This window comes from Acipenser ruthenus, chromosome 2 (genome assembly GCF_902713425.1).
Source record: "Acipenser ruthenus chromosome 2, fAciRut3.2 maternal haplotype, whole genome shotgun sequence".
NCBI classification, from domain to species: Eukaryota; Metazoa; Chordata; class Actinopteri; order Acipenseriformes; family Acipenseridae; genus Acipenser; species Acipenser ruthenus.
Window position 1 is genome coordinate 48,521,767 of NC_081190.1, and position 27,004 is coordinate 48,548,770.

Consider the following 27,004-nt stretch of genomic DNA (forward strand, 5'->3'; position numbering starts at 1 on the left):
TTGAGTACAATGGTAATATGATTAACAAATGTTCCAGGGAGTTATTCTGCATTTGCGGGCCAATTCTGCATAGATATGAAGAGGGACTGATCTATTTAGATATTTAATAAGAATGGGTCAGAGTGTGGTATAAATGGGCAACAACCACCCCTATTCTTTCTACATGTATTCATCTGTACCATTATTTGGGGATAGTGTATATATACAAGCAGTAATCCAGAGTGAAATTTAGCTTTTTAACAATAAAACTCCAATAAGATAAAAATATAATTTTACAGATGACAAAATTATATCTAAATTATACCAGGAAGCTTTACAAATCAAGAAAGAGCAAAGTTATTGTTAAATGTTTAAAACCCTGAATCAAGTAAAAACGTAACTTTTATTCATCACATATCAGAAAAATAAATGTGCTCTTTAAAAATGAGTCAAATCACATCTGTACTTCAAAAGCATTATCACCGGCATGAAATACATATATTTGTATAAGAACACCAATAGTAAAATGAAAAAGGCCTAATCAGTTTGTATGCTAATAAACATACTTCTTCAAATCACAGCTTTTAGGTATGTATACTCTTGAATTGTGATTGTATTCTCCTTACAAACACTGCCAACATAGCCTGTCAAAATGATTATTGTTGGAGATTTCTGACAAATTGAAGTCATTAGCCCAAGCCTTAGATGTAAGTGGCTTGAACAGCAGGCATACATCTGAACTTTCATTTAATTACCTCTTAAGTGTTTGCATTGTCTGTGTTAGAACCTGCTTGCACTGACAGCTTCAATAATAATTGTATTTATTTTATGCGTAGAGCTGTCCACAAGGATTTGGGATATCCAACCAAACATTTCATAGAGATCCCACAATATTGTGTGAAACATTAAGAAATTCAATCCTAAGGGTGCACTGAAAACAAATAGCTGGTGTAATATATACAAAGGAGAATGTTCAGTTATTATCATAACCCTGGTTCCTCAGTCAGGCGCTGGTCACTTTGTGGCACCCCAACCCATCGAGCCTACTGCTCTGGATCTGGCCCCTGAATGGCTGCATTTGAGCCATCTGGGGTTATCAAACAGGGTGATTGACACCCTGCAAAACGCCAGGGCAGCCTCCACCCATTCCCAATATGGGTACAAATGGGGTATGTTTCAGGCATGGTACTTGTCTCGTGGGTTCGAACCCAAGACATGCCCCATGGCAGTTATACTGCAATTTTTACAGGACCTTTTTGATGAGGGGAAATCCCCAATGAAGCGTTGTATAAGCTATATTACCTCCGTGTGGAAACACACTAGTCTGTGTGACAAACATCGTCTGTCTAATTTTTCATAAGGAAGGAACTTGTACCTACTTTCGTTTTGTGTAGTAGACATCTTTCACACTGTACATGTTGATTAATGTTGCATTCAGTAAAAAAAAATAAAAACAAACAAACATAAAAAAAAGTCTGTGCTGTGTAAGTGGCTGCAGGGAAATGAAAACCCAAGTTCTCATTTCCAACTAATGAAGGGCCTACCCACAATTATGCACTGTGTTATTTCAATATATGTCCCCAAAGTCGTAGATATAGCTCCAGCTGATTCGCAGTGTTTGCAGAATGGACACGTATCAAATAAACTAGCAAATGAGATTCGAAAATGATGTATTTCCTTTCGGAATGAGGTCTTTGAGGATAATCCGACCTGAAAAACCGACCGAGCGTGGCGATGCCGAGCGCTGAACGGGCGTGAGGGAGCGTCCCTGGAATGACAGGCCAGCCGACAGTCCAGCGTACTAATCGACATTAATCATGTAGATTCTGTATAATTCAGAACAGGGCAGGAACGTGTAAGGAACTGCACGCAGGCAATATAAAATGTGCATTATAAATATCATATGGGAGATACTGAAATTGAAAAAGGAATCTATGAAAAAGACCTAGGCGTTTATGTTGACTCAGAAATGTCTTCATCTAACCAGTGTTTCCCAACCCTGTTCCTGGCGGCACACCGTGTCTGCTGGTTTTCGTTCCAACACAGCGCTCGATTGCTTAATTGAACCCTTCATTCAACTAATAAAGTGATTAACTGGGCATATTCCTGTTATTTTCAAGCTCTTCGTTTGTTGATATGGTTCAATTAAGCAACTGAGCACTGCATTGGAATGAAAACAAGCACACACGTTGTGCCGTCAGCAACAGGGTTGGGAAACACTGGTGCAGACAATGTGGGGAAGCTATAAAAAAAAGGCAGACGAGATGCTCGGATATATAGTGAAAAGTGTTGAATTTAAGTCAAGGGAAGTAATGTTAACTTTACAATGCATTAGCAAGACCTCGCTACAAAAAGGATGTTGCTGCTCTAGAAAGAGTGCAAAGAAGCACAAACAGAATTATTCTGGGTTTAAAAGGCATAGGATATGCAGACAGGCTTAAGAATTGAATCTATTCAGTCTTGAACAAATAAGACTACGTGGCGATCTGATTCAAGCATTCAAAATCCTAAAAGGTATCGACCTGAAAAAAGAAACAATCAATCAATCAATCTTTATTTTATATAGCACCTTTCATAGTGGACCATCATCACAAAGCGCTTTACAAGATGCAGTAACAACAAGAAAATCCATAATACTTTAAATACAGTGAAAAGTGCATAATACATGATAGTAGCATAATACATGAAATAGTATCAACAACACAGCAGCTAATAGCAGATATCAGGCTTAAAGAGCATGGAAAGCAAAAGAGAACAAGTGGGTCTTGAGAGTTGATTTAAAGCGAGCGACAGTGGGAGCAACACGCACCAAAACGGGGAGAGAGTTCCAAAGAGCCATGAAGCTAATGAGCGTTCTCCAAGTGTGGTGCACTTTTGCTTGGGGATAACAAGCAGGCCTGAGTCAGAGGACCTCAGCTTGCCGGCAGGGACGTAGCGGGTCAGCAAGTTGAGGAGGTACTCATGACCTGTGTGATGAAAGGCATTGTAGGTGAGCAGGAGAGTTTTTAAAATAATCCTGAACTTTACAGGTAGCCAGACGGGGGGTGATGTGTTCACGTTTTTTACATCTAGTAAGGATCCTGGCAGCGGCATTCTTGACTAGCTGCAGTCGGTTTACGGTGCGTGCCAGGAGACCACCATAGAGAGAGTTGCAGAGTTGCTTAAAAAGATCCAATAATATTTGTCACTTTTAAAACAGAATAAACAGGAATATATAATGCTTTCACATAACTATAGTTTAATACAGAGCATAGTATAACTTTTTGTAAGAACAGTGTGTTTTAGCAATGTGTTTTAACAATTTCTGGCTTTATATTCTTTAAAACGCAGTACAATTATTACAACATTTTAACACACATGCAGTTTCACAAATGTTCAATTTGTATCCCAAAGATCAGCCTGCTTCCAGTAGCTGTCACAGTCTTGGGTCAGTTTCTGCTCTCTTTAAAAGCCTGATACCTGCAAAAATGTAAATCTTGTTAGCAGGACTCCCATCTCTACATTCCCATTCCCATCATCAATGGGAAGACTTCAAATAAATTCAACTGTTTCTATCAAAGAGACATCTATCTCTGCCGCATACACCTTTCACTCAAAAAAGGTGATCGCACCTTATACAAGGGAAGACGGGTTTAGGGTCACTCCGTGACAACGTACATGGACAACAATGCCATTTTCCTTTTCAGCTGATCCTGAATACAGACACGAGACTTGGAAGCAGAGTTTGCTGATAGCTACACTAATACAGCATCACGCTGTTAAAGTAGGCACGCTTACAGCCGGAATGAGAAGTGAACACTGTTGAACAATTATTATTATTATTATTATTATTATTATTATTATTATTGTTATTGTTATTGTTATTGTTATTGTTATTATTATTATTATTATTTAACTCCGGTCGAGTAGACAGAGAGTTCTAAGGATCCCAGGAAGGAGAGCACTTGCACCACAGGATTCCTGCAGGGCAATAGGCCGCAGCGGGACTTTACCAGCACTCGTCTGAAATACAAAACAAGTTAGAAATAAACAATTTTTACTTCAGCGATTCAATATTATAAATTCAGCGTTTAAAAGCAAAGCTAAAAATGTGAAAGAAAGGTAATTAGAAATGTGATAATTTTATATCAATGCTCTGTCAAGTATTCTGAAAAGGAAAATGGCATTGTTGTCAGTGTGCATAACTGCTTTATGCTCTCGGAGGCTGACCGAACAGGAGATGCCAGTGACAAGAACTACTGTGCGTTCTCCTGGGCCACTTTTGGACTACTAAGAGCACCCAGGCTCAATCTTGCCTGATCTCCATACACAGTGGAAGCAGTGGCAATGGTGGGAAAGCATAGAGCAGAGTTGTGGGCCAGCACGTCTATGGCTACCTGGTGACCGCTCTCCAGTAGGGAATACCAGTGGGGACAATGAGTGGACTCCTGGGTCGCAAAGAGATCTATCTGCGCACCCTAACCTCTCCCAAATGAGGACGTCCGCTGCCCAGTTCCTCACCCCTGGAAGATGAACTGCTTTTACTGAAAGCAAAAGGTCGTGAGCCCATAGCAAAAGCTGCTGGGCAACCAGATTGACACCAAGCGACCGGAAACCCCCCTGGTGGTTGATATAAACAACCACTGTGATGTTGTCTGTACATATCAGCACATGTCTCCCTTGTATCTCTGGAAAAAAAAATTGTGGCACAGCCCACAGCTACAAAACATTTATGTGAAGATGGGGGTTCCCACACTCCCCGTTACAGACAGCGTCCCAACGAGAGAGCCTCCATACAGTGATGAGACACTGAGTAAGCGGTGGTGTTCTAAGACAGGGTGTCGGACCTGTTAGAGGTGGTTGGCGACCAGTCTTGTGTGCAACACTGCCTGTGCTGGTGACTTGGCACATATCAGCCAATCATCCAGGTAATAGATCACTCTGATGCCTTTTAGTCTCATTCGGGGCCAATATAGCATCAATGCAGATTAAAAAAGTGCGAGGAGCTAAAGAGAGGACCGAACGGCAATACACAGAACTCATACGCGGTGCCTTGAAAGGCAAACCGCAAGTACTTTCTGTGGCCAGGATGTGAAAGTAGGCATCCTTGAGGTCCACTGTAGTCAACCAGTCGCCTGACTTTAGTGACTGCAACAGCTGCCTTGTTGTCAGTATCTAGAACCTTCGAATGTAGTACAGATTGAGCTGTCTGAGGACGCTGATCGGTCTGAGGCCGGCATCCTGTTTCGGCACCAGGAAGTATCTGCACCAAAGAGGAGGTGGAATCTGGGCCAGGCACAGCTTATCTGTATCGTGCATCCTATACAAACTGTCCAGTGACCTGGAGACAGTCGAGGCAGCCGGGGCAGAACGCTGACGCACAGCAGCTGGTTTTTGTAGCTGGTTCATAGCTACAAAAAGCTTCTCTGTTTGCCCTGCAACCTGATCAGTACCAGAATGCCTTATACAGTGGCTCCTATTCCTCTTCCTTGGAGGAGAGGGGGAGTTCTCTGAGCCAGATGAGGAAGAGGACGATTTAGAGGAGTGCAGACTCTTAGGTCTGCACCTACCTCTAGCGGCTCGTTTCCTAGCTTGTGGTGTATCAGGGAATGGGAACTCTGTTGACCGCACTGCAGGAGACGAAAGGGGTGAGTCATGCTGCGCTGGCGTCAAAGATGCAGATCGGTCCCTGGATCAGCAGGCTAGCCTGCTTTCCAGTGTCCTTCTAGACTAGAAATGAGCACAAGACGTGCAAGAGCTGCAGTCTTTAACTGCTCCCTCTGCATGCTCCCCTCCCAGACAGTGTGCACCTGTCATGCTTATCAGCTGGAATGTTTTTCTTGCAACCAGCACAATGGTGAAACCCAGGCATGGTGCAAGGCTGAAAAAACAGTTCAGCTGTGCAATGAAAGCTGTTTTGTACGGTGTACACAAAAATGGAGCATGGGTAACGGTCTTAGTTTCAAACCGGACCAAACTGGGTCACTGGTATCGATTCTGGTATGAGCCAGGTGACTGGTACCTAATTTGGTACCATCCAGGTTACTGGCACAGGCCCTGGTTCTGACTAGTCTCAAATAAAAAATCGCCTACCTTCAACAGGCAGATATATCAGACTGATATGGCAGAAGGACTGATTGATAGGAAAAACAAAAAAAGACAGACGGAATAACTTAATACCACTTCATTTACCAAAATGAAAATAATTTATTATGGATGCTGGAAACACACATTAACAATACGCTGTGCAGTGTCAATCTAGAAATATGTTGGTGTGAACTTCATTCCATTATGAACCTACACAAAGGGGAAATACATACTGTAAATATAATATTGTTTTGTGTAAAAGAGAAAAAATACATGATCTGAAATCAAACTGAAGCATAATCTCATAAATGCATTATTGTATTACAGACTTAATAAAAGTGCAAATGCAATGAAAGTGAAACATTATGTTTCTGCTAATAAAATAATACTAAATGTACTATTTAAGGACACATTATATATTGTGAAAGGACTGGTAGTGTGGTGCTATGGTACACCGTCGTTTTCTTCCTGATGGACAGACTTGGACTCACTGCGTGTTCAGGTGCGTAACTTTATTTACAATCTTTATACAGGATATACTTAAACAATATGTATTATGCCCTGTACAGGCTACTAACTAACTCACTTATTCTCCCCTTTCTATGCTAAATCACAATGACAAGCGGCCACAGAACGTCTGGGTCCGGGAACACAGGCAAGCAATGAAGAATGTCCTCTCCGCCTGTAAGTAAGCCAGAAACACAGGTTGGTAGCTGTTTGGCTCCCTCTGGTGGAGTGAGCTGGGAACACAGGTAAGTTGAGTGCATGCTCCCTCTGTTGGAGTGAGCTGGAAACACAGGTAAGTAGTTGATGGGAGAACCTCTGGTGGAGTGAGCCGGTGACAGGTAAGCAGGGTATGGGCTCCCTCTGGTGGAATGAGCCGATAACACAGGTAAGCGGGGTATGGTCTCCCTCAGGTGGAGTGAGCCAGTAACACAGAAAGGCAGGGTGTGGGCTCCCTCGGGTGGAATGATCCGGTAACACAGGTAAGCAGGGCGTGAGCTCCCTGATGTTGAGTGAGCTGGTAACAAAGGTAAGCAAAGTGAAAGCTCTCTCGATGGTAATCGCCTGGGACACAGACAAAGAGATAAGAACGGGCTACCTTTTGTTAGAGTGGGCCAGTAGCACAACCGTGTGGGAGCAGGAATGCATGGCAAGGTTCCTGCCACTGAAATAATCCAGAACCTCCACCAAGCAATTTGGCCTTCTTCAGTAGATTAGCGGGGTACTGGCGCCCCCTTCCCAGGAACGGTTGGGGTCTGGATAAACTAGTTTCAAGCAGTAAATAAACACTTTACCAAATCACAGTCCTGTGTCTGAGTGACTGGTTCTTTGTGTACTTTCCCAGCGTCTTGCCGTTTGCTGTTTCATTAACTCATAAGACATAAATCTGACCCTAACCAGTCCCGGGTCTATTTCTCTTTGTTTACAGACCCTACTAGTAATTCACCGTACAGGCTGCTGTAAATATGCAGCAACAAGCAACCTATTCTCCAGGGGGTGACACCTATTAATGGTGGCGTGGCAAACAGTCACGTAGAAAGCAAATAACTAAACAGGATTAAACCAAAATAAAGAATACGACCTCAACAAGAGGTCAAAACGCACTCTACTTGCACAGTAAAGGCAATACAGCGAATGTCGCTTTTATAAGCCCCGCCCCTTTTAAGTGATATATGACCAAACCCCGCCCCTTTCACACATTTTGATTGCTGTATGTCCTAAACCCCGCCCCTATTGGTTGATTTATGGCCTTACGCCCTGCCTCTGAGTGATTTATGACCCTTAAGCTCCACCCCCTTTTCCCACGCGTTTGAGTAATTTATGGCCCCTTTTTTCTGGCATTAACCGGATATCCGTCAAAAATACCCCTCTCCTAAAAATGGCGTCTGTTGTGCCCCCGGTTTATAGACTATTACATAGAAAAAAAAGACAAAGAAAAAAAGATAAAGAAAATGTTATTGTAGTGCATTTCTTTTTTGACCATATTCAAAACCCTCTATAATAATAACCAAGGTTATTAACAGACAAATAGACCCTAAACATACAAAAGAGTTTCATAATCAGTATATTATATAGATATTTTTATAAAAATTAACCCATGATGGTATGCTGCAAATTCTGTTGGTTTTCCAGGTCGTGGTAGGTATCGGTGTCTTGCCATAACACACATGGTTCTATATAATGGTTGCTAATAATATTACAACATCCTCTAAAAAACGCTTTAAAGTTATTTTTGATGCAAAAAATGTTAGCACAGGTTGAATTGTAAAGGTTTTAGGGTTTTTTAGAAGCCTACCCATAATGCACCTGTATCTGCATAATGGCTTCTATTAATATTACAGCGTCCTCGAACTGAATATAGTCTAAAAACCCATTTAATGTTATTTTAGAATCTAAAAAATGTGACCACTACATTCTTTGGCTTAATATGATTGTTTTAAGACCAAATAAGGCGTGATTATGAATAAGGATAATCTTTTTCTGTTCAAACGCAATAAATGCTGTAGGCTTCATTTTGTCTTGATTAGCCATTCCGCATACTGCCATCTGTTGGTTGATTTTTAATATTGCAGTGTACTCGAACTGATGTCAAAATATAGTTTATTTTAGACGTTGATAAATGTTAGCACTACATTCTTTGGGTTAATACGGTTATTTTAAGACCAAATAAGACATGATTCGGGGGAGTAAGGGTCCTCGTTTTCTGTTAAAACTGACTGTATTTTGTGGTTAAATGCTGGGGTATTTCTCAGGACAAATAAGAAATTATAGAGAAAGAAAAGAGTCTGTTTTTTTGACCAAGCAGCATGGTTATGGGGAACATGGTGAAAAGACCCTGTCTTTTGGCCAAGGAGAGAGAAAAGCCATGGAGAAATATGGGATATCGCCGTCAGGCAGTAGGAATTGACTGAGCTATATAGCAAAGCTGTGGCGAGACCCAGTGTGGAGCCTGCTGCTGCAACCACTCCAGCAAATACCACCCGCATGGTAACATCACAATGCGTGGTAGCTGTAGGGCTGTAGCCCACCTTACAGTTATTGTTTGCACTATTACAGTGCTGCTGCAGTTCCTCTAAAATAAATAAATAAATAATAAAAAATATATATATTTTTCCCCATACAATATACAAGGAAGACAACCGCCAAGTGCACTTTTCAGTTGCCCCTTTTAACATAGGTAAATATAGCACAACAACATTGTCTTTTAGACTAAGACACTGTACTAGCACTTAGCGTCTCCACTCTACGGGTCAGCTGACGTTTCGGCATCAAGTGCATAGTGTCTTGACGCTCAGTACATGTGCGTCGGCGTTTTTCAGTGTCAGCGCCTTGGTGCTTTGGTGTAGCGCTTCAGCACTCGGTGCTTAGTGCCTCAGCACTCGACGCTCGGTGCATGCATCTCGACGCTCGACGCTTCGGCATTCGACACTAGGTGCTTAACGTCTCAGCGCTCGCTATGCGCACTTTTGTCGAACCCATCGACACACGACGCTTCGGCGAGTGAGGTGTCATAAATATGTCTGGGTTCCATCGCTGTGTCATCTGCGAGGCAAAATTGCCAGCTAATGACCCGCATGAGGACTGTGTGGCGTGCCTGGGGCCAGAGCATGCTGCGTTGGCCTTAGCAGACAGAAAGTTCTGCTCGTTGTGTGCGAATTTTCAGACGCGCACTCTGCATCAGAGGGCCAGGAAAACAGTTGGGGGGTCATTCCCCCTCCTCAGGGTCTTCACACACCCTATCTGCCCCGCCGTCTTCCTTGGCATCCCCGCCAGTAAAGTTACGGTTGTCCAGGAGCCCGTCCTCCCAGCTTACCTCTGGCCAAAGATCTCCTGACACCAGAACCGTTCCCGCAGCCTACCCATGCAGCCGCAAGGTCCCTCCCCTCATAGAGAGCGCCCCCGCCGGACCTCAAGGTTCCATTCCGGGTCACCTTAACGAAGAGGACATTCTCGTTCTCCTCGTCGGGACAGGCGAGGCAGAGAGAGGTCGAGCGTCACAGAGCTCACCTCCAAGATGTCCCAATTTATGGACAAATGATGGGTCAGCAATCGCTGCTCATGTCCTTGGCCAAAGCACGGTCCACGGATGAACTGGTCGGGTCGATTACCAATCAGCCAATGGTCCCACCACAGCCCCTGTCCGTCCCAGTTGTGCAACAGCAAGACGCATGGGACATGGATGCCATCTCCAGGGATGCATCGGAAGAGGAGCCTCTTCTCGAAGAGGACAGTGTGGAGGCAGAGTTAGCGTCCCACCACTCAGAGGCAGAGTTGGAGGTGTTAGACACCAATGACTCCCTATGATGGAGCGGGCAACTCGCCATCTGGGGATCGAATGGCCTGCTGTAGAACAACCTTGGTGGTCTCTCTTCGAGTCACCTTCGGCACGGTCGCAGCAGCCAAGGATGCTCCTGGCCTTATCAAGGAGGTGCAGTCCACGTGGGGGACTCTGGCCTCTTCCCCTGCAACTTCACATAAAGCTTCTGCCTTTGCAATGCAGGGAGCGAGTGAGGCGGGGTTGGTGTTCTTCCCACCAGTTGACGTTGCGTTCGCAGAAGACACCAACGCTCTCAGGGCTGGCAAAAGATCCTGCGTGCCCTATGTGAGGAAAGGATAGCGTCGCCTTTAAGAAAAGGCGGCGCTAAGGAAGAAACTACACAACCCAGAAATCCGAGTGTCAATTAATGGGGTGGGGTTTCTGGGTTTAAAAAGGAACAGGGCAGAGCCATAGGGGGGAGGGTGGGGAAAACGGCCCGGTTGTCCTGAAAGGAAATAGCGTGCAAGCTCCAGTGTGTTGGGAAAACAACTAAAAAGAAAGAGAGCACAAGGTAAAACTATCGTTTGTGTTAAAATATAGTCGGCGTTTAGTTTTGTTTAAAGTGCAGTTTTTCCTCTTGTTGAGGTAGCCTTTTGTTTGTTAAAATTTATTTTTATTTTTATTTTCTGCTGTCGGGGTGAGACTTGAAGATAGTATACTCCGTAGCAATTTAAAAGAGACCCGCGGTATTCTGTGCTATGCGGTTGTGCGCCGCCACAACCATAGCGTGTTGTGCTATATGCTTTATAACCCAGAGAGGTATTGGTTGTTTACGTGTTGCTGAGACAGTAAATAATAACCAGAAAGAACGGGCTTGCGAGACTGGAAGTGCAAGACATTGTTTATTCATAACACAGACACAAGACACGTTGCATATAATGAATACAAAAAAAATGGACACTGGCTTTTAGAAGAGACACCATTTGCTTTTGTGGATGACCGGGAGTTGGCTGCAGGGGTTCTTTCTCCACAGCCCGGATATAACTTGTTTTATCCTTGTTCATTTCTCTGGACGTCTGGGGTCATCGCTGTTGTTTTTCTGGAAGTCTTCATTAAAAACGGATTCATTCTTCCACTTACCTGTGTCCCAGGATTACTCCATCAGAGGGAGCTGGTCTTGTAATTACCAGTGATCTAGAACCACTCCAGCAGAGGGAGCTTGCCTTGTTCTTACTTATGTTACAGGACTACTCCAGCAGAGGGAGCCTGCCTTGTTCTTACCTGTGCTACAGGACTACTCCAGCAGAGGGAGCCGATCTAATACTTACCTGTGTTACAGGACGACTCCAGCAGAGGGAGCCTGTCTTGTTCTTACCTGTGCTACAGGACTACTCCAGCAGAGGGAGCCGATCTAATACTTACCTGTGTTACAGGACGACTCCAGCAGAGGGAGCCTGTCTTGTTCTTACCTGTGCTACAGGACTACTCCAGCAGAGGGAGCCGATCTAATACTTACCTGTGTTACAGGACGACTCCAGCAGAGGGAGCCTGTCTTGTTCTTACCTGTGTGGCAGATATACTCCAGCAGAGGGAGCACAACCTACACCTGCCGGTGACTCAGGCCAGCTCTAGGGAGGAGAGCTGGCCCTGTTCTTGCCCGCGGGCTAACCCACTTCGGTCGGAGGATCCTTGGACTTCTTTCGCTATCTCCCTATCCTGATATAGCTAGAGAGGGTTGAAGAAGTGAGTTAGTCAGTGGCCTGTACAGGGCGAGAACCGTGACAGAAACTGTTTATTTTATGTAAATATTGTAAATAAAAATTACTTGCCTGCAAACGTATTGAGTCTGTGCTAGTTGGTGGAACGGGAAAGAAACAGTTCAGCAGCACGTGTCTACGGGATCGTTTACACCTAACAAGCAGTGCAGGATCACTGAGGTGAACCTCAAGAAGGGCTATTTGGCAGCTACAGAGGCGGTTAGATTGTCCAATGTGGCCAGCCTCCTCTCAGTTTATCAGGCGGCGCTTGTAAAAGCTCCCAGAATACCCTTCGGTGTCTCTTAAGGACAGAGTTGGGGCTAGTCGCTCAGTTCCTGGTGAAGCTATCTCAGCTGAACGCACGGGCTCAAGGCAGGAGTATTGCGTCCCTAGTGGTGGCCAGAAGACAGCTCTGGCTCTCGCAGATGCTCCTATCACACCAGGGCACACGTTTGGCCCAGCGGTGGAAGAGATGCTGCAATGCTCTGCTAAGGCTCGAGAGGCATCGCAGCAGATGGCAAAAATGTGGCCCCATAAGCCTTTTCAGCCAAAACGGCTACAAGACCACCAGTGGCGTAGGACACTACCGCAACATCAGACGCGACTACTACTAAGATCTCTCCTGTTAGTGCGGCAGCACGCGGGCAGCCTACATTTGTAAGGCCACAGCGTGGAGGTTGGTGTCCTAGATGAGGCAGTAGACCACGTCCTTGTGGCTCCGGTCAGGCCCCTCATGAGCGAGCATAGCCAAAGCAGCCTGAGACATCCAGCCAGCTTTCAACCCACCACGACACTCTCCCACAGCTCCAATTCTGGCAACTGTACACCAACGACATCTGGGTGCAAAAAAACATTGTCACCGGTTATACCCTTTAGTTCCGGTTATACCCCCCTGTGGCAAAGTGCCCCGCCCCTGTGTGCATTTGTGTGTTTTGTGTATGTATGCGTGCGTATGTTAATGTTGGTGTATAGATTGGTACACGGGATATAAACGGGTCTGTGTTTCACGTGTATTTAAATAGTGTATATTTGTATTTAGGCACGAGGAGAGCACAAATCACTTCACGTGCTGGTTAAATGTAATATGTGAGCACGGGGTTGCACAGAATTAATTCACGTGCTGGGATTCAAGTGAATAATTAATTAGTAATTGAATCCCAGCACAATAGTATATATAGACGCACATTTCTTGCACTCAGGGTTAGGTGTTCGGAAGAGGAGAACGGGAGAGAGAGAGAGGAGAGTTAAAGATCGTAAAAGTAAAGATAAGTGTGTACTCACCGTGTTTGTTTGTCTCCGTGCACCGTTTGTGTTTAGTGCGTTTTGTCTGTCTTTTTATTTTGGCTACAAGTGCCGTGTCCTGTTTTGTATTCCGTTGTTTAAACCTTTTATTTTGTTATTAAACGCTGAGTGCAGCCATTGCACTCAGCTCATCACAACCACCGTCTCTGTGTCTGTGTATTCCTGTCTGGTCTGACGCCACCCACTCCGGCCGTCTTTGTGACACCCCCCCTTCGGGGAGTGGTGGTAACTGCAGTGAAGAACTTCACTCAGTCTTCAGCTCTGAATGTGGAAATACAAGCATTGCTCAGCAAGCATGCTATTCAGCAAGTAGACCCTGCTCTGATCGAGCAAGGGTTCTATTCAAAATACTTCCTAGTGCCGAAAAAGGACGGTGGGTTCCACGCTATTTTAGACCTGTGAGCACTGAACAAATACCTACGGGTGTTATCGTTCAAGATGCTTACACACTGGCACATCATCCAGTCTGTCCGTCGCGGCGACTGGTTTACCACCGTGGGCCTAACAGATGCGTACTTTCACATTCCCATCTGCCCGGGTCACAGGAAGTACTTGCGTTTCGCCTTTCAGGGCAAGCATACAAATTCTGTGTCCTTCCATTCTGCCTGTCACTGGCTCCTCGAACCTTTTCGAAGTGTATGCATGCCATTTTGGCTCCCTTGCGGACTCAAGGCGTCTGACTGCTGAACTATCTGGACGACTGGCTCATCTGCGCGCAGTCGAAGGATCAGTTGGCACAGCACCCAGTGATGGTTACAGATCATCTTCAGCGGCTAGGTCTGAAGGTAAATTCAGAAAAGAGCCACCTCGTGCCAAGCCAGCAGACTGAGTTTTTAGGCCTGCATATGGACTCGGTGTCCATGGAAGCGACCCTGTCGACACAAAGAGTTGCCTCGATGGAGCAGTGTCTCTCTCTATTCAGGTTGAGAGAAACAGTGAGCATGGAGCTGTGTCAGTGCATGCTAGGGTTGATGGCTGCCGCCTCGCAAGCCCTTCCCTTGGGCTTACTACACCAGAGACCTCTACAGGCCTGGTTCAATGCCTTCACATTACATCCACGGAGAGACAAACACCGCAGGTTGAGGATTTCCAAAACCTGCTGGCAAGCTCTACGCAGTCAGACCACACCACAGTAGTGGCGTATATCAACCGCCAGGGCGGTCTACTGTCCCCTGGTCTTCACCGGATGGTAGCACGGTTGTTGCTATGGGCACAACCATGGTTAACCTCTCTTCGAGCGGTTCATCTACCTGGCAGAGTGAACCATGCAGCGGATCTCCTGTCCAGAGGAGGTCCCCTCGCGGGTGAATGGCGCCTTCTCCCTCAGGTGGTAGAGCGCATTTGGGAGTGGTTCGGCACAGCACGAGTAGACCTCTTCACTTCATGAGAGTCCCCTGTGGTTCGTGGTGAAGGACCTCGACAGCCCCCTAGGGGTCAATGCACTGGCCCACAAGTGGCCGCCAGGGCTCCTATATGCTTTTTCACCGATACCGATGCTCCCTGCCTTCCTAGGGAAGGTCAGGGTAGAGCAGGCAACGGTGATTCTGATCGATCCTCGGTGGCCTCGGAGAATATAGTTCCCAAACCTGGTGCAGTTAGTGCACGGTCGCCCGAGAGAACTCCCTCTATGAGCAGATCTGCTATCTCAAGCCCACGGAGGGTTATGGCACCCGAATCCCAAGCTCATGCAGTTATGGGCCTGGCCCCTGAATGGGAGCGCCTGTCAGCCTTAGGGCTATCGACAGCGGTTATTTCCACTATTCAGAGCGCAAGAACGCCCTCTACTAGGTCATAGTATACGTACAAATGGCAGTTGTTTCAAGATTGGTGTCTGGCTGAGGGCCATGACCCAGTATCTTGCCCTATGGCAGTGATATTACAGTTTCTACAGAAACTGTTAGATGAAGGGAAGTCTCCCTCTACACTTGTAGCCACCATATCGGCTTGCCATATACGTATTGACGGTTTATCTCCAGGTTACCATTTTCTGGCATCTCAGTTCCTAAAGGGCGCAAGGTGCTTGCGATCTTCAAGGACGACCAGTTTACCGTAGTGGAGCCTTGACGTGGTGCTAGAAGCCCTTACCAAGGCCCCGTTCGAGTCTCTCCACAGTGTGGATATGAAGCTCGTGTCTATGAAGACCGCGTTTCTGCTGTCAGTGGTATCAATGAAACGTGTGGGCAAGTTACAGGCACTTTCAGTGCATCCATCTTGTACTCACTTTGCAGGAGACGGATCTAGAGTCTCCATGCGTACAAATCCAGCTTTCTTGCCTAAGGTCATATCCCCATTTCATGTGAACCAGTCAGTGGAGTTGATGGCGTTCCATCCTCCCCCCTTCTCTTCGCCAGAGGAAGAGCAATTACACGTGCTCTGCCCTGTGCGGGCATTACGGTGCTACATCGACCATACAAGGAACATGAGGCAACGGAACAATTGTTCGTATGCCATGGTTCTAGGACTCTGGGTCAGCAGTTGTCTAAACAATGCCTTTCCCGTTGGATAGTGGATGCTATTAAGTTAGCATATGAGTCAGCGGACCTTACGCCGCCAGGGTACCTGAAGGCGCATTCCACTAGGGGGGTGGCGACATCCTGGGCCCTCTTCAGAGGAGTGCCGGTGTCAGACATCTGCGCTGCAGCCAGTTGGGCTACACCACATACTTTTACAAGGTTTTACCGGTTAATGTACTGGATTCGTCTGCTCCACTATTTGGAGCAACTGTATTACACTCTATGATGCCTCAGGATGCGGACATATAGAGTGGCTGACAGTATGGTGTTGACTATTCCACCTTAGGACAGGTGTCATTGCGAGCATAGACGCTAAGGCGCTGCTCCGCATATGCGTAGATGGTTGCCTACGCAGTTGTGTTATGACATAAGCCTGTCCTACTGCCGAGAATCCTCCCTCGCGACGGCTTGGGTACACTGTTCCCATATTTGATGGTTATTTTCGAATTGAAAGGGAATGATAGGTTGCAGATGCAACCCCGGTTCCCTGAAAGAAAAAATAACCATCAAGCCGTGAGGTCGCTCCAGAAGCCTTCACGGCCTGAAGAGCAAAAGAGGAGACAGAAGTTATTTGGGCCTCATTTATTTTGGAATTGTTTATTTTCTGTCAGATTTTTTGCTGTCAAATTATAATAGATGTGTTATAAAAGAAGAAAGATTAAACCAAGCATACATTAACTGGTAGAATGACTGGGCATTTACAAACAGTATGAATGAGAACAAAAAAGCATATTGTATAAAGAGTATACAAAATACCCTTTACAAAGGGAATCCTTTCAACCTTCACCATGGTATGTATAAAGAAAATCAGCATATTTCTAAACTAGCTGTTTTAAAACAGAAAGCTTCCTGAAACGTAACACCACAATCAGCATATCTCTAAACTAGCTGTTTCACATTCTTACAGAATACAAACCCCAAAGAATAATATATTTAGAAGCCAGGCGACAAGCATACCATATTCTGACGATGTACAACTTTCTAACACAACACCAGCTATATAATCCAGATCACGGCTTATATTAAAGTGAAAACACCGTCCACAAACTTGAACATAAAGCTTATCTATAAACTTCAGGTAATTTCAAACAGTATTCCAAAATAAAAGAAGATAGAGACAGACAAGTTGAAAAAGGCATGCAAATAGAATAATCTAACTAGAAAAAAAAATATTTTTTTAAATTTATTTATTTGTGCATTCTTCCTTTGGGATATCAGACAATGTCCGTTAGGTAAACTGATCCCCCGCTGCTAACACTAGTTGAGTGAAAATTGATTTGAGTTTGTTTCAAGGACTCGAGACTTGAAGTCAAGGACTCGTGACACGGACTCTGACCCTGATTACTCAGACTCAGACTCGAGGTTTGAGGACTCAACTGCAAGTCTGCTTTTTAGTAATATTCACCAATTGGATAAATCTGTATTTAGGTTCTAACTGGCTCTTTATTAACTGCTTGGATTCATCAAAACCACACCAACACTTTAGGGACACATTTGAACATGTAAAAAGTATTATTATTATTATTATTATTATTATTATTATTATTATTATTATTATTATTATTATATAAGTAATTTGCAGACAAAAAAAGCCTTTCTATTTAAAAATAAAGATTTTTAGAAAGCAACACTATTTCAATAAGATCTTATTGATTTATAATTAATGATGATCCTAGAACAACCAAAAGCTTTATCCTGGCACCACGTGTTTTATATTGATATAAATTAGGCTTATGCACGCAACCGAATTATGCATAGCTACTATACACTGGCATTATATTTTTTGTATGATACATAATTTATTTATTATTTTGTTTTTTAAAGAAAATTATTTCAAATGATAGAAGGTCCTTCCAATGAGAGGTGGAGCTACCAGCACAACAGAACACAACAAAGCGAGGCAGTTCTTCCAGCGACAGCGTGGGAGCGACATTGTCGTTTTAAAAGTGCAGAGCAGTTAGAAGCAGTAAGGAGAAATTAAACCTGGAATTGCTTTCATCAGAAAATACATTGATTGGGGAATTAATGCAGCTTAAATTCAACAACTTGAATTGCTTTAATCAGAAAACACTGCAGTTTAAAGTCTAACAGCTGTGTGTCTTTTTCTGATAACGAGCTGAAACTTGGAGCAGCTGATTAAAATTCACCGCCGTTCTGAGACACGGGGGAGAGGCGGAGCCCGTAGCACAGAAACCAAACAAAAGGCAGCCACTGTTCACTGTGACAGCGTGTGAAGCGACAGCATGGGAGAAGTACAAGTGGACAAATAGAGAACAGTTACAAGCAATTTGAAAGCAGGTTGACAGCTGCAGAAGCTAAACTAAACTTAAAAAAAAAAAAGGTTTTCAATACAGTAATCTGTGACAACTGCATGATGTGGGAAATCCGAGAAAACCCAACAGAGCTCAACCAAGTGTGTGTAAAGTGCTGCAAAATCTAGGACTTGCTTAAACTAGTAAGTGTGCTAGAAATGGAGGTGGAGGAAATGAGACAGCAACAGGAGCTTGAGGAGCTGACACACCCACAATTCATGGAAGTCTACACCCCTAGCAGACCAGGGAGATGGAAGAGGGTTGAAACAGCTGGGTTCAGATAGGCAGACGCAGGGAAAAAAGAAACTTCGTCAAACACAGCCACCAGAAATCCAAACATCCAACAAATTTGAGTCACTTCAAAAAACCAACATCAAGAGAACAAAAGCAACAACATCCAGGACCATATAAACAGTGCTGGCCAGGCAGCAAAAAGAAGGGAGGTCATGATTGTTGGGGACTCCATATTAAGAAACTGTGGCAAAGTGGTAAAGACGTGCAGGTAAGTGCAGTGCAGAGTAATCACACGGACAACGTTTGTACAGGTGCAAGGGTGTTTATTTAATTTAATAAATGTCCAGAGCCTTAAAGGCAAACCTGCATATAATAACAGTGTTGGAAGGGATACAGCGGCGTGTATCACTTCGGTTTGTAATCCCACGGGTTTGACCCGTAACCCAAAGTCCCGTTCCGTCACCCACACAAAACACAAAACACAGACACAATTAGACAGTGCGTGATTCTAGTGCTAGTGGTGAAAACAAAGACAGTTCCGGTAGTGGGAAAGGTGAGTGGTGAAGTCCGGGTTTTTCGGCTGCAGCTCCGGATCGTGCTCAGTAATCTTTAGTGAAAACAACACACAAGACACACAGTGTTAATACACAGACACGAAACACTCACAGTTTGTTTTACAATACGGGTTCCTTCTCGGTTATGTAATTTAACCATATGCAAAGGAACAGATCACTCAAGCCATGCCCCCTATTTATACCCTCGCCCATGACCCCGAGGTTAATGAGCGCATCCGCTCCTCCAGTCCTCGGATGCCACGCCGCTTACCCTCCGGGTCAATGAGCTTGGGTGCCGTAGCTCCGCCCCCTTCCTAAATGAAGCGACAGCATGTCGTGCCATTTAATTAAGGGTACTCTGTTCCTCTTGCACCGTGCCCTCACAGGTCGAGAGGGAGATCTAACACCAAGAATCATTCGATCTCTGTCACATATCCCACTGCTCAGAGTGGAGCCGAAGGAACACTCGGCTGAATCTACCTTTCCCATTACTCCCCCCTCCAGGGAAAAATAATCTGCATTTTGGTGGTCTTTCCCTGCACGGTGTACCATGTGGTACATGAAGGGCTGTAATGCCAGATACCACCAAGTTATCCAGGCATTGCTGTCCTTCATTGTGCTTAACCACTTGAGTGGGGCGTGGTCAGTGACGAGATCAAATGAGTGTCCCAGCAGGTAGTATCTCAAAGAGTGAGTAGCCCATTTGATGGCCAAACACTCTTTTTCTAGCTGCGCTCCCGAGGGAGCATTTTTTTACTTATATACAGAACATGATGTTCTACTCCGCCTACCATTTGGGACAGGACTGCACCCAAACCGACATCCAAAGCATCGGTGTGGAGGATGAATCTCTTAGTGAAGTCTGGAGTGATGAGAGCAAGGGCCTGGCAAAGTCTCTGCTTAACAATATCAAACGCCTCCTGACATTCTTCTGACCATTTAATTGAATTTGGTGCGCTCTTTCTGGTGAGGTCAACTAAGGGATTAACCACTGTGGTATACTCGGGGATAAAGCGGCGGTAATAACCGGCTAACCCCAATAGAGACCTCACCTGAGCCTTGGTTTTGGGGATTGCCGCGTCCACCAAGGCCTGGACCTTGGAGACAACAGGTTTCACCCTGCCATTCCCCATTATAAATCCCAAATATTGTGTCTCTTTCTTGGCAAACGCACATTTTCGCAAGGTAGCTGTCAGCCAGGCTGCCCTTAGAGACTGAAGGACGGCTGTGATCCTGGCCAAATGCTCTCGCCAGGTGGAGCTGTAAATAACCACATCATCAATATACGCTGCCACATATTCACGATGTGGGTGTAAATCCTGGTCCATCAGTCTCTTGAAGGCAGCAGGCGCACCATGTAACCCAAACGGCATGGTTGTAAAATGAAACAGACCCTCTGGTGTTGAAAATGCGGTTTTCTCTCTAGAACTACGAGTTAACGGGATCTGCCAATATCCCTTCGTCAGGTCCAGAGTGGAGATAAACCTCACCATCCCCAGTCTATCTAGAAGTTCGTCGACCCGAGGCATGGGATACGCATCAAACTTTACCTTGCAGAAATCAACGCAGAAGCGGTTGGTGCCATCCTTTTTGGCCACTATCACAATTGGACTGCACCACTCACTCCTGGAAGGCTCAATACCCCAAGTTCGAGCATGTCCCATACCTCTTTGCGAACGCCACTCCGTCGACTTTCCGGGATCCGATAAGGTCTCTCTCGCACTGTGACACCTGGGGGAGAGATAATGTCATATTCAGCAAGGTTAGTTCTACCGGGCGTGTTAGAAAAAACATTGCTAAATTCCTCAATTAACATGCGTAGTTCACCTTGCTGATCAGGAAATAATTGTTCCCCCATCGAAATGTTCTTTGTGCCAGAGGGTTCTAGCTCGGGCCCCAAATCATCCTCTATATTGCCTGGGGCTATGAATAAAACCTCTCTTGCCTGCCAGGGCTTTAACAAATTTATGTGATAAATTTCTTTTTTATTATGGCGATTGGGCTGTCTAATTTCGTAATTCACCTTTCCTATAGCCCGAATCACCTCATATGGCCCTTGCCATTTAGCACATAGTTTGGATTCTGATGAGGGAAGTAGCAGCATTACCTTGTCTCTAGGCCGAAAGGTTCGGATTAATGCATTTTGATTGTAATGCTGCTGTTGTCGATACTGAGCCGATCTGAGATTGTCTTGGGCAAACGACCGACCAAATCTAGGCGATCTCTAAGTAGGAGCACATGCTGCACTACATTTTGGGATGAGCCTTTTTGCTCCTCCCACCCCTCTCTCAAGAGATCGAGAATGCTGCGAGGCTGTCAGCCGGACAAGAGCTCGAAGGGGGAGAACCCTGTCGAACTCTGCGGCACCTCTCTCACTGCGAAAAGGAGGTAGGGAAGAAGCGATGCCCAATGTTTTTGCTCTTGATTTACAAATCGTCTCAGCATCGCCTTTAGAGTCTGATTGAAACGTTCCACCAATCTGTCCGTCTTTGGATGGTAAACCGACTTTCTGATGGGACGTATTTTTAGTAGTTTATATATCTGCTGTAGCGTATTTGACAAGAAATTAGTTCCATGATCAGTCAGTATCTCCTTAGGGATCCCTACTTTTGCCATAATCTGCACTAGTTCTTTGGCTATCGCAGCAGCACTAGTGGACCTCAAGGGAACTGCCTCTGGGTATCGCGTTGCGTAATCTACCACCACTAAGATATGCGTATACCCAGAGTCAGAAGGTAGCAAAGGGCCGACTATGTCCACTGCGATGCGTTCAAAGGGTGTGGAAATAATCGGCAGTGGGACCAAAGGGGCGGGGCGCACTCGACCCGGCGCTACTCGCTGGCAGTCTGGGCATGTGGCTACATATTTTGACACTTTTTTATAAAGACCTAGCCAAAAAAATCGAGCCAATATCCGTTCCCTTGTCTTGTCAACTCCAAGGTGCCCTGCAAAAAGGATATCATGCGCCAGCCTCATGACCTCCAGTCGACAAGACGGGGGAACCAATAATTGTGTTACAGGATGTCCTGTGCCCGTGGCCAGGTTTACCCTATATAGTAGTTGCCCCTTGATAATGAAGTGTGGAAATACTAGTGCCCCAGCGCCTTCAACATCCTTACCTTCAATGGGCCGGACCTGTCCCCAAATGTGCACCAGTGATGGGTCATTTTTCTGCTCCCACACTAGGTCCACATTTGAGTGCCACATGTCCGGTATATTGAGCGGGGCGGGAGTAACATCTGCCCTTGATGGCCCAGTAACCTCGCCCTCTCGGTCACACTGTGTTCCGGCCCCCTTTGACTGACGTTTTTCACCATTATAGCAGGCTCCCACCAGGCCCCAGCCTTGTCTCATTAATGCTCCCTCCCATTTCCGCAACCTTCTCTCTTTGTTTGTTTTTCTCGGCCGGAACAGAGGAGAGAACATTTCCGTTTGAAAGGGAAAAACATTACCAATCATTTCCCTTTCTGCTTTTTCTGCCACATTTGCGTGTATGGCCGGGACTGCCCTTAATTTCACCAAATATTTGTAGTTGGGCCAGTCTCGACCCAGAATAACTGGATATGGTAGCCTTTCCGCCACCCCAACTACCAGGTGACGTTCAATGTTGCCATGTCTCCATGGATACAGGAGATCGCCACCTGACCTTGTGGCTGCCACACCATACCGCCTAAGACAGATGCTTTAATTAAGGTCTGACCACACCCTGTGTCCACTAATGCATGGGTTTTCACATTTCCCAAAATCACATTAACAATACAAGGCCCCTCCCGACCATTTTTCTCTCGCTTACCCGCTTCAGATGTCAGATTGCATACGGCCACGTCACACTCCATCGCAGATGGGCATGACCTAGCCTGATGACCCGGCTGGCGGCACCTAAAACAGGTAGGGGGAAAGGAGGGTACAGTGTTTAATGGTCTGTCCCGCTGCTGGTATGGCAACGGGGCAGGGGTAGCACCTCTACCCCAGCTGGGGGCCAACCTTGGTCTCCATGAAGAAGAGGCAAGGTCGCCCATTGGGGTCGGCGCTCTAGGAGGTCGTTGACCCGGTCCCGGTGGTGGGGTTGGTGGAGCAGAGAGAGGAGGTGGGGCTCGGCTGCTCCGTTGAGGTGGCAGGGTGAGTAGCCCAGTCTGGGCAGATACCAGGGAGTCCTCAAAGTCCTCGGCGAGTTTTACTGCCTGTTCTAGGATGTCGGGGTTGTGGCGCCGTATCCATGCTTGGGTCTCGGCACCGACCACATGACAAAACTGCTTGATCACAATGGCCTCACCCATCTGTGCAGTTGTTTTCAGTGCCGGGGTGAGCCAGTGTATCATGTGGTCACAGAGTTTCTGCGCGACCACCCTGGGGCGTATATTCGGGGACCTCCTGTACTCCCTGAACCTCACTCGATGCATTTCCTCCGTAATAATGAGACGGTGGAGAATAGCCAGTTTTACCAGGTCATATTGAGCGGCGTCGTCATCCCCCATCGCCTGGTATGCGATGGGGGATGCCTGTGCTTCCCCAATCAGGCAGGGTCCCAACTGGCTTGCCCAGAACTGTCAGGGCCATGACGCGGTGGTAGCCAACCGCTCAAATGCCACCAGGTATGCTTCTGGGTCATCTTCCGCCGTCATTTTGTGCGTCCTTGCTTTGGGCGCTATGAAGCTGCGTTCTGCTGACGCTGTGGGAGGTATCGCCAGCCCGACCCTCTCAATCAGCGCGGTGTACCTCTCCTCTCTTTGTCTCTCCTCCACCTCCCGTCTGCTGTCCAGCTGCTCCAGCAGCGCCGACAGTGTTGCATAATCCATACCTCACTCCTGACAACCACGTGTGGCAAAGTGGTAAAGACGTGCAGGTGAGTGCAGTGCAGAGTAATCACACGGACAACGTTTGTACAGGTGCAAGGGTGTTTAATTTAATAAATGTCCAGAGCCTTAAAGGCAAACCTGCAAATAATAACAGTTTTGGAAGGGATACAGCGGCGTGTATCACTTCGGTTTGTAATCCCACGGGTTTGACCTGTAACCCAAAGTCCCGTTCCGTCACCCACACAAAACACAAAACACAGACACAATTAGACAGTGCGTGATTCTGGTGCTAGTGGTGAAAACAAAGACAGTTCCGGTAGTGGAAAAGGTGAGTGGTGAAGTCTGGGTTTTTCGCTGGCCTGCGGCTGCAGCTCCAGATCGTGCTCAGTAATCTTTAGTAAAAACAACACACAAGACACACAGTGTTAAGACACAGACACGAAACACTCACAGTTTGTTTTACAATACGGGCTCCTTCTCGGTTATGTAATTTAACCATATGCAAAGGAACAGATCACTCAAGCCATGCCCCCTATTTATACCCTCGCCCATGACCCCGAGGTTAACGAGCGCATCCGCTCCTCCAGTCCTCGGATGCCACGCCGCTTACCGTCCGGGTCAATGAGCTTGGGTGCCGCAGCTCCGCCCCCTTCCTAAATGACCGACTTCCACCTACCCTACGGAATAAATTGTCGTGCCATTTAATTAAGGGTACTCTGTTCCTCTTGCACCGTGCCCTCACAGGTCGAGAGGGAGATCTAACACCAAGAATCATTCGATCTCTGTCACAGAAACACAGCAAGTTCAGTTTGCAGTTTGGACCCCCCTCACTACAACAGTGTGCTGCCTTCCAGGAGCCTCTGTCAAGCACATCACTGAGAACATGGACAGGCTCCTAGAACGAACAGGAGACGACCTGGTAGTAGTTGTCCACATTGGTACAAACAATATTGGAAGTAACAGGCCAAGATCCCTGCAAAACAAATTCAGAGAGCTAGGAAGGAAATTAAAAGACAAGACCAAAACTGTGGTATTTTCTGGGATACTGTCGGCACATTGCAAAGGACCATATGGACAGCTGGAAATACAAAATCAAAATGCATGGATGAAATCGTGGTGCACACAGAAAGGCTTCACCTTTCTTCACTTTTCTCCAAATTCCAAACTGCATGTTCATTATCTTGCGTGGAAAAGCCACCAAATTAAATAGAAGAAGGCTTTGTCTGAGGCTAGATTTTTATACTATTCTAACCTGATTGAAAAAAATAAAAAATAATCCTAGATTTCTTTTTGCATATATAGATAAATAAGTAAATCCACCTTCTATTACTTCTACCTCTAATATTGGTTGAAATTTTAGTTGCACTGAGTTTTTAAAATTCTTTCAAAATAAAATTATTGACACTAGAGGTCAGATCTTACAGACTCTTTCTATTATGGACCTTTCTTCCTACTTTGAATTAACTAGATCTGATAAAGTTATGATGGAGGCTTGCTCGTTGGTTACTTTGCAAGAGCTGACAGCGTTAGTTAGGTATATGAGATTGTGACAGAGATCGAATGATTCTTGGTGTTAGATCTCCCTCCCTACCTGTGAGGATGCTGTGTAAAAGGAACAGAGTACCCTTAACTAAATGGCATCACAATTTATTCCTTGGGTTAGGTGGAAGTTGGTCATTTAGGAAACTCAATGACTCGGACGGGAAACGGCGTGGCATCCGAGGATTGGAGGAGCGGATGCACTGGTTAACCTAGGGGTCAATAGCGAGGGTATAAATAGGGGTCGCAGTGTAAGTGATCTGTTCCTTGGTAAATGGTTAGTTACAAACCTACAAGGAGCCTGTTTGCAGTATTGTGTGTGAGTTTTTTGTCTTGTGTGTATTCGTGTCTGTTCTACCTGTCTGTTTGTCTCAAACTAGACTACTCACAACACTATCCAGAGCTGTAGTGGAAGCCAACAAAAACCTGGACATCACTTTCACCCCTGCATTCACGGAGAACTGTTATACACCACTAGCACCTATTCACTGTCACTAAAAACTGTGTTTGTGTTTTGTGTTTAGTGTTGGTATATGAAACTGGACTTTTTGGTTGCGGGTCAAACCCGGGGATTACAATTACCGAGTGATACACGCCACTGTATCACTCCATCATTATTATTTACAGGTGTTCGCCATAAGGCTCTGGACATTGCCTAATAAATCAGTAAACACCCTTGCACCTGGAAATCATTGTCTCTGTTTTGTATCCGCTCTGCACTGCACACACCTGTAACCACTCACCACTTTGCCACACGTGGTTGTCAGAAGAGGGATGGACTACACAGCACTGTCGGCGCTGCTGGAGCAGCTGGACAGCAGATGCATACTTGGTGGCATATAAGCGGTTGGCTAACACTGCGTCATGGCCCAGAGAGTTCTGGGCAAGCCAATTAGGCCGGCCCCAATGGGCAACCTTGCCTCCCCTCCATGGAGACCAAGGTTGACCCCCAGCAGGGTAGAGGTGCTGCCCCTGCCCTGTTGCTATACCAGCAGATATCTGACCAATGTGACCTCCTTCCCCCCTGCCTGTTTTAGGTGCCACCAGCCGGGACATCAGGCCAAGTCATGCCCATCTACGACGGAATGTGACATGGCAGCATGTAATCTGGCATCAGAAGCGGGTAAGCAAGGGGAAAATGGTTGGGAGGGACCTTGTATTGTTAATGTTATTTGGGGAAATGTGAAAACTCATGCATTAGTGGACACAGGGTGTGGTCAGACCTTAATTAGAACGTATCTCTTGGGCAGTGTATTGTGGTAGCCACAAGGTCAGGTGGCTATCTCCTGTATCCACGGAGACACGTCTGTTCCACCCAAGAAACATAAATAAAGAGAGAAGGATGCAGAAATGGGAGGAAGCATTAATGAGACAAGGCTGGGGGCTGGTGGGAGCCTGCTACAATGGTAACAAATGCCAGTCAAAGGGGCTCGGAACACAGTGTGACCGAGAGGGCGAGGTTTCTGGGCCATCAAGGGCAGATGTTACTCCAGCCCCTCTCAATATACCGGACATGTGGCACTCAAGTGCGGACATAGTGGGGTGCAAAAATAACGACCCTTCACAAGTGCACACTTGGGGACAGGTCCGGTCTATTGAAGGTAAGGATGTTGAAGGCGCTGGGGCGCTAGTATTTCCACATTTCATTATCAAGGGGCAATTACTGTATAGGGTAAACCTTGCCACGGGCA